This window comes from Salvia splendens, chromosome 17 (genome assembly GCF_004379255.2).
Source record: "Salvia splendens isolate huo1 chromosome 17, SspV2, whole genome shotgun sequence".
In the NCBI taxonomy this organism is placed as follows: Eukaryota; Viridiplantae; Streptophyta; class Magnoliopsida; order Lamiales; family Lamiaceae; genus Salvia; species Salvia splendens.
The window spans coordinates 15849203-15860233 of record NC_056048.1 but is presented as its reverse complement, the minus strand read 5'-3'; the positions used below and the strand labels follow the sequence as shown (position 1 = coordinate 15860233).

The 11031-nt window shown below is 49.4% G+C and overlaps 1 pseudogene; it reads left to right on the top strand.

Annotated features, from left to right (window-relative positions):
• Positions 1-2315: 2315 nt before the first annotated feature.
• Positions 2316-4190, top strand: LOC121774375 (annotated as a pseudogene).
• The last annotated feature ends 6841 nt before the right edge of the window (positions 4191-11031 follow it).

Genomic DNA, 11031 nt, shown 5'->3' with positions numbered 1-11031 from the left:
AATGTTGCGATTAAGATAGAGATGGGGTTCTTATTAGGATGGGGTTTCCGAATGCTTGGGTTTCGTTGGTTGAGAGATACATTAGTTCATGCTGGTTTTCAGTGCTAGTTAATGGTGCCCCGGCGGGCTTTTTGAAATCCTCACGGGGACTGCGACAGGGAGACCCCATCTCCCTGGCTCTGTTTGTGATTGCTGCGGACTACCTCTCGAGAGCCCTTGATAAAATTATATTGGGGCAGAAGGAAATGACCTTCAAGGCTACTCGTCGATGTATGGAGATCAGCCACCTCGCGTATGCCGACGATATCATCATTTTTACGCAAGCGGCTGCGAATCCTCTGAGGAGGCTAAGAGTCTGACTTGATAGCTACGCGGAAGTGTCGGGGCAGAAAATTAATCTTGCCAAGAGCAATTTCTATATTGCCGAAAAACATGAAGGATGGGCGAATGCAATACAGAGGGAAGGAGGCTTTTCCCGAGGTACTTTCCCTTTCTTTTACTTGGGAGACCCTCTCTATCTTGGTGTAAAACGTACAGATATGTTTATGTTCCTCCGGAAAAATATTGCCGCTAGGGTCTCGGGATGGGCCCACAGACACCTATCATTAGGGGGGCGCCTAACTCTCATTAAAAGCACCCTCGAGGCAGTACCGATCCATATCTTTCAGGCCATTGAACCAACGGCTGGTGCTCTTAAGCAACTTGATCAACAAATACCTCGATTCTTTTGGGGCTCTACCGCCGAGAAGAAAATGGCACACTGGATCGGATGGGAACAGGTGTGCCGACCTACTGATGAGAGAGGCCTTGGTGTTCGGAAGTTTAAGGAAGTGCTACGTGCCTTTAACCACAAATTGTGGTGGAGATTTCGAGAGCAAAATTCTCTGTGGGCCAAGTTTATGATGGCCAAATATTGTGATAAGGTTTCCCCCCTCGCCGCACGACCCTCGAGCAGGAATAGCACCACATGGAAGAGACTTCTGAAGGTCCGGGCCCAGGCACAACCACACATCCGGTGGCTGGTGGGGCTCGGAAGGATCTACTTCTGGGATGACATCTGGCTTAATAATACGGCCATCAGGGATGCTTGTCTTGATGACAGGGGAGACCCCTTACTCTTGTAGCTGATTTTATCAAGGACGGGGCTTGGGATGAGGCGAGACTCCAGGTCCTACATGAGCAAGGCGGACTGCCACTTTGGACTATCTCAAAAATCCTTGCCATGCCGATTATCCCTAGGAGACCGGACATACCGAGATGGAAACTATCTCGCTCGGGAGACTTCTCACTAGCGACAACGTGGGAGACTATCCGGAGCCGAGGGCCGATTATCCAGGGTCTAGCTGGTGTGTGGAAGGCGGGCCTAACCTCATCCATATCTGTTTTCACCTGGAGACTCCTCTCCAATCGTATCCCGGTGGATACCAAACTCCAATGGCGGAAATTGGAGTTGGCATCCAAATGCCAATGCTGCCCTCATAGGCCAGGCGTCGAGTCCTTACAACACCTATTCATCCAAGGCGAGGGAGCTACAAAATTTTGGAGGGAATTCGACTCTTGGTTCGCGAGTTCGTTCCCCCTCTCCGAATCAATGATACTATCCCAGAGATGATCGGAGTATGGGCACGATGAGCCCAACAGCCGGGGAAGAGGCACCTGTCCCGAGCCATGCCATACCTTGTCCTATGGTTCCTCTGGGCGGAACAGAATAGGGAGTCGACACTAGTCGGTGCAATTGAAGGCTTATAACATGGTTTGGCAGGTGCAGATGTTTGTCCAGAATAGTTTGGCCAATGGTAGAATGAAGCCAAAACACCGGAAGGGAGTACAGATGCGTATCGCTTTCCCGAGCCATGCGGGTATCAGGAGGTCTCGGCCACTCGTGATGCCGATTAAGTGGATTCCCCCGGATGAGCCTTGGGTCAAACTCAACACGAATGGGGCTTTCTTTGAAGAGACAAGTAAAGCGGGTGGAGGGGGGATTGTCCAAGACCATGCGGGTAAGGTACTTGCAGCCTTCGCCACCCCACTCGAAGCTCACTCGGCCTTTGAAGCGGAGCACTTGGTTATCCACCATGGCCTAGTTATTGCCTCGGAATTTAGACTCACAATTTGGGTTGAATCGGATACAGCTCAAACCGTCAGGCTACTAAATGGGCCAGACTGAGGTCCGGCCCATCTTTGTCGGATTATGGCACTTCTGGCCAATCATAAGTGTAATTTCACCATCCGTGCCTCGTTCATCCACCGGGAGGGGAACAAACCAACGTACCTCGCAAAAATGGGCCTAAATGGAGTTGACTTCCAACGCATGAATGGCTGCTCTCTACCGAGACATCTTAAAGCCATGGCCAGGCTGGATGAGATGGGAGTTCCCAACCTCCGCATTCAAGAAGAAGACTAGGAACCGCCCCAACAGTCCTCTTGATATGATCCACCATAAATTGGTGTATGAAGCTAGATATACAAGGAAGTGGAATGGCATGTCCCATTTTGTAGTGTTAGCTCAATTGTATTTTGAAGGGAGTATGGTGAGGTCCGGACCGTATGTGATCGGACCGCATACTTCTCCCTTGTTTCGTCTAGGCACACCACTCTTGGGTGTTGCCTTGCTTTGTAATTTGATCAGTTTGATATATAGGGATGAGGGACCCACGAACCCTCCACCGTGAAGGTGTTTGACAAAGAGTAGTGGTTCTGCTGATCGCGGTGCTTACTGGTTAAAGAAATTCTCCAGATACAAGCCTCTCCAAATTGAGATGTTCTGGGATGACCATCAACGCAATGCACAAGCCGTTCTTAGATTTGATCATGATTGGTTCGGATTCAAGAACGCAATGGAATTTGAGAAGTCCTTTGAAGCTAATGGTCGAAGCAAGAAAGGATGGGATGATCGAAGAACTTCTCCAGGTAATAATCTGTATGGCTGGTTTGCGCGGGAAGAAGATTATAATTCAGGAGGTCCTGTTGGAGACTATCATCGAAAGAAAGGGGAACTGAAAACGATCGCTGACCTAGTGCAAGAAGCTACTAAGGATAGGGACCAAATTGTTGGCAATCTGGTCAATGAAATTGATTTAAAGAATGAAAATTTGGATCAGTTGCAGACCAAGTACAATGATAAGACATTATCATTGAGTAGGATGCTTGAAGAAAAAGATGAGCTTCACCGATCCTTCTATGAAGAAACTAGAAAACTTCAACGCATTGCTCGTGAACACATAAAGAGGGTTTTGGATGAACAAGAAATGTTGAACATAGAATTGGAGAGTAAAAAGAAGAGGCTTGATTCCTGGAGCAAAGAGCTGAAAATCCGCGAGGCATTAACTGAGCGTGAGAGACAAAAACTTGAAGAAGAGAAGAAAAAGAATGACATGAGAAACAGTGCGCTTCAATTGCTTCTGAGGGGCAAAGGAAAACTGACGAGAATATGCTGAGGCTGGTTGAAGAACAAAAAAGAGAGAAGGAAGAGGCGCTGAAAAAATTTCTTGAGTTAGAAAGAAATTTGGATGAGAAACAAAAGCTTGAAATGGAAATTGAAGAACTTAAAGGGAAGTTAGAGGTAATGAAACACATGGGAGGTGATGATGATGCAGCTGTTCAGCAGAAGATAAATCAGATGAATGAGCTGCTGCACGAGAAGAAAGAGAATTTGGATGGTCTAGAAGATCTAAACCAGCAATTACTTGCGAAAGAGCGCCAAAGCAATGACGAGCTGCAAGAGGCTCGCAAGGAATTAATTGCGGGTTTAACTGATATGCTGAGCAGCAACCGTGTTAATATAGGGATAAAAAGAGTGGGTGAACTTGATGAGAAAGGCTTCAAAAATGCATGCAAGCAAAGATACCCACCGGAAGAAGCAGATATCAAGGCTGTCGAACTTTGCTCCTTGTTGCAAGAAAAGCTAAAAAATCCTGAATGGCACCCTTTCCAAGTTGTTGAAGATAGCAAGGGGAATGCTTAGCATGTGCTGAAAGAAGACGACGAATTGCTAGTAGAACTTCAAGAAGAATGGGGCGAAGAAATCTATAATGCAGTTGCTACAGCCTTGAAGGAAATCCAAGAATACAACCCGAGTGGGTGCTGTGGTTCCAGAGTTGTGGATCTTCAAAGAAAACAGGAAGGCGACCCTAAAGGAAGTCATTGCGTACATTCTGAATCAACTGAAGTCGCTCAAGCGGAAGAGATGATTTAAAAACCTCATCTGAAACTGGGAAATAAATTTAGATGTCACTTGCGGGTGTGCAGTAAAAATGGTTATTAGAATCTTAAATCTAACTGCATTGTTTCCTATGCTGAAAGACCATGAAGCTGTTTCAGTGTTGGCACTATTGGGCATTCATTGTCTAATCTCTTAACATCGCAGGTAGAATTATTAATACAATTCGTTTGAGGTTAAAAAAAAATGTTTCATGAACTCTCGAGATGTTCCTCAGCCCCGAATGTGGCGGTCAAGATTGACATGGCTAAGGCCTACGACCGCGTTCAATGGTCTTTTCTTCTTAAGGTCCTACGCCGCATGGGCTTCTCGGAGTCCTGGATCGCTATGGTTGAAAGATGCATGGGATCCTGCTGGTTCTCGGTCCTCGTTAATGGGGCCCTTCGGGATTCTTCAAGTCGACGAGGGGATTAAGGCAAGGTGACCCCATCTCCCCAGCCCTGTTTATGATTGCTACGGACTACCTTTCAAGATCGCTTGTTAAGCTCAACCTGGGGCAAAAAGAAATGACATATAGGGCTACCCGACGATGCATGGAGATCAGCCACCTGGCCTATGTCGACGATATCTTCATATTTACTCAAGCGGGCACATCTCCACTTCGTAGGCTCAGAGCATGACTTGATGAATATGCGGAGATTTCGGGGCAGCAAATCAACCTTGCCAAGAGCAATTTCTACATTGCTGAAAGACATGAAGGATGTGCAACCTTAATCCAGGCTGAAGGAGGCTTCTCGCGAGGTAATTTCCCTTTCCTCTTGGGGGTCCCCATCTACCGTGGAATCAAGCGCACAGATATGTTTATGTTTCTCCGGGAAAAGATCGCTGCAAGGATCTCAGGGTGGGCACACTGTCATCTCTCGTTTGGAGGAAGGCTTACCCTTATTAAAAGTACTCTTGAAGCGATGCCACTCCACATCTTCCAAGACATTGAACCAACAGCCGATGCCCTCAAACAACTGGATCAACAATTGGCTCGTTTCTTCTGGGGTGCAACGAATGAGAAGAGAAGGACACACTGGATCGGATGGGACCAGATATGTCTCCCGACCGAGAAAGGGGGGCTTGGCGTCCGTCCGCAAATCCACGGAGGTGCTCCGAGCCTTTAATATTAAACTGTGGTGGAGTTTTTGTGAATAAAGCTCCCTTTAGGCAAAGTACATGAAGGCCAAATACTGCACTAATGCCTCCCCCCTTCCGGCTAAACCCTCGGGAAGGAACAGCCCAACGTGGAAGAGGCTCTTGAAAGTGCGGGCTCAAGCACACCCACATATTAGATGGGTGGTGGGACAAGGTGAGATCTTCTTCTGGGACGACATTTGGCTGGGGGATGATGCCCTCAGGGAATTTTGCATTGATGATAGGGGAGCCCCAGTTACCTTGGTCTCGGATTTCATTCGGGGAGGGGCATGGGACGAGGCCAAACTACAACTGCTCCACGACCAATCCGGTCTCCCGTACCAGGCAATCACACAAATACTTGATACCCCAATTGTTCCGGGGGAGCCAGAGACGCCGAGGTGGAATCTCTCTCGGCTAGGCGATTTCTCGCTTGCCACGACATGGGAAACTATTCGATCTCAAAGGCCGATCATCCCTGGTCGACATGGGAAACTCACCAATTCTATTGCTATTTTCAATTGGAGGCTTTTGTCGAACAGGATCCCGGTCGACACTAAGCTCTAATGGAGAAGGATCGAGATGGCATCCAAATGCCATGCTGCCCCCAAAGACCTAATATCGAATCTCTCCAACACCTTTTCATTCAAGGCCGAGGAGCAACCAGCATTTGGAGGGAGTTTGATGGATGGTTCGATTCCTCCCCACCCCTCCGAATTAATGATACAATCCCAGAAAGGCTAGCAGTGTGGTCGAAAAGAATCCATCAACATGATAAGAAACACATCTGTTGAGCCATGTCGTACCTCATCTTCTGGTTTATTTGGGTGGAGCGAAATCGAAACCGTCATGAGCAGGTAACTTTCAAACCTTTTAATGTGGTCTGGCAAGTACAATTGCACATCCTATGCCGATTTCTATGATGTTATATCAACCAAAATGATCGCTTCTTCTCTCTAACAATCCCTCCCATACCGCCTCACGTTTGTGTCATCTCCATCCATCTTCCATCACCTCCCCATGACCTCGTGCATCCGTCCTCCGCCGGCACCTCCTTTTCCACTCGAATCACACCCGCCCCACCCATCTCTCCGGCGTGTATGCCGTCATACCCGTTCCACCCACCTCCCCAACGCTCTTGCTGCGTCTCAGTGGGCCTCTCGCCACTAGCTCCGACCGATTTTCCACGCCATGGTGGGTCGTTAGCAAGAACAACCCACCGGATCCTGAGTTACCGGTCACCCTCTCGGACCAACAAATGACGTTTAAGTCGGAGGAAGAGTCCTCCACAAGGCTTTCCTCCAAGAAATCAATGAGATAAACAATGAGATTGAAGGTGAAGGCGAGGAAAAGTACCCCAGCACCTCCCATGAAAGACAACGGTCGGAAAAGGTTTGTACCTTCACCCATGCCGGAAGATAAACAACTTCGAAAAAAGATTAATTTTGGGGCCGAATGTAGCTCGCCGGTCGTTAGTCCAAAATGCAAAGGCCCCATCTTCTCGGCGACATCCCACCACGACACGGAAGAGGCGAAGTGCTCTGAAGGCGCATTGCCACCACCCCAAGCCGAAGATAAGGCCCACAAGGTTTATAAACCCAATCCAAAAAAAACACAAAATTCCGACCAGATCTCCGGTCAAGTGGCCAGTGGCGGGCCGGACGACGGCGAGGTACAAGGCAAGCTCCCCCACCACGGCTGACAACAAGTACTCGCGGCAGCCAATGCTTTTGGAGTCTTGGGAGAAGGAGCGGTCAACTTACCCGAAATGGTGTTAGGGACAAAACCACTTTTACAAAGTGCTTTGGTGCCTTACCGCAAGGAGGGCTCACGTGTTCCCCTAGCCGTTGAGGCCCTAATACATCCAAAAACGAGTGAAATCATCCACCTTGAAGCCTTGGACTCGGCGGAGAATCTCGACACACTATCCGCTCAACCCCTACTTCCTGCCGAACCACCGGCGACCGAGCACATGCTCATCGAGATGCGCACCAACCAGGAGCCGTGGACTGAGCCAGCATGGTCTTCGGAGAATCGATCGGCGAGGTGGCCATCCCGAGGGTTACGTAGTCGGGCCCAACTATCCTTCCCAAGCCGCTGCACACGGAGTGGTCGCACTGAAACCAACACAATTCAGGGAAGGGGACCAGCTCGGACCCGGCCGACACGAACAAGGCCACAGACGATGCGATGCCTTCGGGACATGGTGGTAAGCCGATAACGATGGCGGACATGCTAAAACTCACTCCTGATCCTAGCCGTCTGCAAGTCTTTGAGCCGGAAAAGATTCAAAATATTGGATTCGTGTCCCAATCAAACGGCATCCAGACCATCTACTTCTCCGGGGCGGAGACACAAAAGTTGGCGGCAAGCATCGGCCACGCCATAGAGGGTAAGTTCTCTCATTCCATTCCACGGGGCGTCAAATTCAAAAGACTCTTGATAGCATTAAGTTTCGTTGTGGATATAATTGGAAGTATATTAACGCAAAACATATTCTCATCCAATGCGAGGACATTCCGTTATGCCCGTCTCCTCGGTGGGCCAAAGGGAACCCCGTATGGCTCGTCGACCGTCACCCAATGAGAGTGTTTAAATGGTCCCCGGAGTTCGATGCATACTGTGAGTCCCCAATTGCGGCAATTTAGTGCAATCTAATCGGTCACCCAATTCACTTGTTCGATCATTCGGCCCTATTCGCCATCGGCAAACTACTTGGCACCCCTATTCAAGTCGATCGAGCTACGACCAACAAGACAAGGCTATCCTTCGCTCGACTATGCGTGGAGATAGATATCACAAGGCCGCCTCCCGAGGAGATCATTCTAGACATTTGTGGCCGAGAGACGGTGCAGCAAGTACGATGGGATAAGCTCCCATCTTATTGTCAAGAATGCAAACATGTAGGCCATGCGAGCAACGTGTGTTACGCCACGGGCAAAAGGGAACGGCCGGCTTAGAGAAACTACAACACCGTCCCACCAAAACAGCCACATCCCGAGGACCAACAAGGGACACATGACACGAAGACAAACGACCCCAACCCCAATGAATGGAGACGTCAAGGGAAGAAAAAAGGAAAGGTGGGTGATCGCACAAGCAACAACTCATTTGGAGTAGATGCCGCCGACACGAGTTGGGAGGGGCCGGATATTATGGGTGACTCGCAAGAAGGGAGGGGAGTGCGCCCCGGAACACAAAATATGGGGCTTGAGCTCGGGGATGGGGAAAGAAGAAAATCATCACACCCAACCACCGAGCCACCATCCCCAACGTACGAAGATATGGATGCGAAGGGGGAAGGCCCCACAGTGCGATGATCACCTTCCTCGCATACACTGGGTAGTGCGAGAGGGGGTGCGCGCCACTTGACGATGCCCCCCTCACCATGTTGGCCATGGATTTCTTCTTGTTGGGGTTCCTCACGTTTGGCTCGGTGTCATCTCCCAAAGGGTTGTGTGTCCGGTTGTCTTTAGATTTAGCCCCAAGGTTTGTTTCGGTATGTGGTCCTTTGGTCGAATCCTTCTCGTTCATGGCTTCATCGGGAGGCCGGGGCGTTCCCATCTCCATCTCGGTCCTCGCCGGGTCCTTCGCATGCATGCCCGAGGCCGAGGGTGTGGTCAAGTCTCGGAGGGAGTTTTGGGTTGGCTTGGTCGTTGGCCAACCCGGCTTCGTTAGGGTTGCTCCGGATCCGAATGATGCTCGGATTTTCCGGGTCCTACCTTTTTCTAGAGGTGGAAAATCTTCCAAGGATGGGCCAATCTCAGTGCAAGGCATACATGTTTCGGTACCTTTGTCTTTCCCATTTGTAACAAGGTTGACTCTTGGCATATCGACCTTGGCCGGCGAGGATCCGGCGAGGACGGGTTGCGCCGCCGTCGTATCAAGCACCTCCGCCATGGTCCAGTCAATGATTTGGAGGATCTCCATTCTTTTTGGCTCTACTTGCTGCATTGGTGGGGGTGAGCAAGGCTCCACATGTGACTCCCGTTTTTGGTAAGGGACAAAAGCGCTTTCCAAAACGCAATTTGTTCCCATACCCATTTCGGGTAAGTTGAGTATCTCACTCCCCAATGTACTTTTTGTCACACATGCAACGTCCAAATCCTCATGAGATACGCCTAGGGGCCCATCTTCCTCACTTCCAACGGTCTTCTCACCCATGACAGGTTCAAGGTCGGACGGTGGCGCGGCGTCGGCGGCCGGAGCTTTTCCATATACCACCATCTCCATATGGGTGGGTTCCATCCTCGTCGGTAAGGTCCTTAGGGTGAGATTCCATAGCTTGTGCTTCTTTGTTATCCATGGAGTAAGGCGGGAAAAGTGTTACCTTGCATTTAGGGCTGTCAAGGGCGGAGGATGAGCCGGAGATCTCTAGCTCGAAGGTGCCCTCTCCAAAGTCGAGCTTCTTCGTGAGTTGTTTGTCCTCTGGGAGAGGGAGGGTACGAATCTTTTCCGGCCACGGCCTTTGGTGAGGGGTGCCGGCGTGCTCTTCCTAGCCGTTATCTTATTCTTCTTGCTTGGCATTTTCATTTCTTTGGCTGAGATCTTCAGTGTTTGGTCCTCACTAGAACGGAAGACCATGAGTTGGTCCGGGATAGATCTAGCCTCCTCGGGGTCCGGAGGTGCCGGGGCGGGGTTTGGAGGTGGGTCCGGAATGGCCGGTCAAGACGCTCACCTCGTGGCTGGGCGTGGGAGCTCAAGGTTGGTTCGACGGCCAAGGTCGTGTGTTGGGGATGATAAAGTCGAGCAAGGATAACGACTCGTCGGGATTGGGAGGATTGGTGCGGTGGGCGAAGGGTTGTGTGCGACGGGTTGTGAGGGGTTAGAGGGGGGATGTGGAGGGCGGCGTGGAGTGGGTTGCGGCGGCTGGTCGTGTAGGTGTGGGGGCGGCGGGATGAATCAAGGTGGGGGGATTGCTAGAGAGAAGGAAGAGCGTCTCTCTCTAGAAGTCGGCGGTTAAAATAACTCCTCTCACGAATTTTTCATTTGTCCAACCACTCTTGCACTTGCCTTTGAATTTCCTTAGTCTCTTCGGGATTAGCTCTATAGGCTGGTCGGTTTGGTAGAACTGCCCCGGGAACAAGGTCAATTTGGTGTTCAATACCGGTGTTCAATACCTCTTAATGGAGGTAATCCACTTGATTCTTCCACTGGAAAAATATCTTCGAATTCCTGTAAAAGAGAGACAAAAGTACTTGGCAAAGAAGTGGTTAATTCGTTAATGGTAAACAAAGACTGTTTGTACACTAAGATGAAAACACTCTCTTTTTCAACTAATGCACTCTTTATTTCTTTTGCTCCCACATAAATTTTTTTTTTCATTCGGACTCTTTTCACTTGACTCTTTTTCAATGCCCTCACCTTTTTTTCTCTCATTCTTACTTTTCTCTCGACTCTTTTTCAATGCCCTCACTTTTTTTCTCTCAACCTCACGAGCTCTCCTTGCTTGTGACAATTTCTGTTGGTCCTCTTGAACTTGTTGAGGTGTCAATGAGACAAGCATAATAGACTTGTTGTGCTTGAAGGTGTAGTGGTTGTGAAATCCATCATAAATCACCCTACGATCAAACTGCCATGGCCTCCCCCAAAGAATGTGACTTGCATGCATTGGCACAACATCACAAAGAACATCATCTTTATAATTGCCAATTGAAAACGAAATTAGAACTCGCTCAGTCACTCGAATTTCT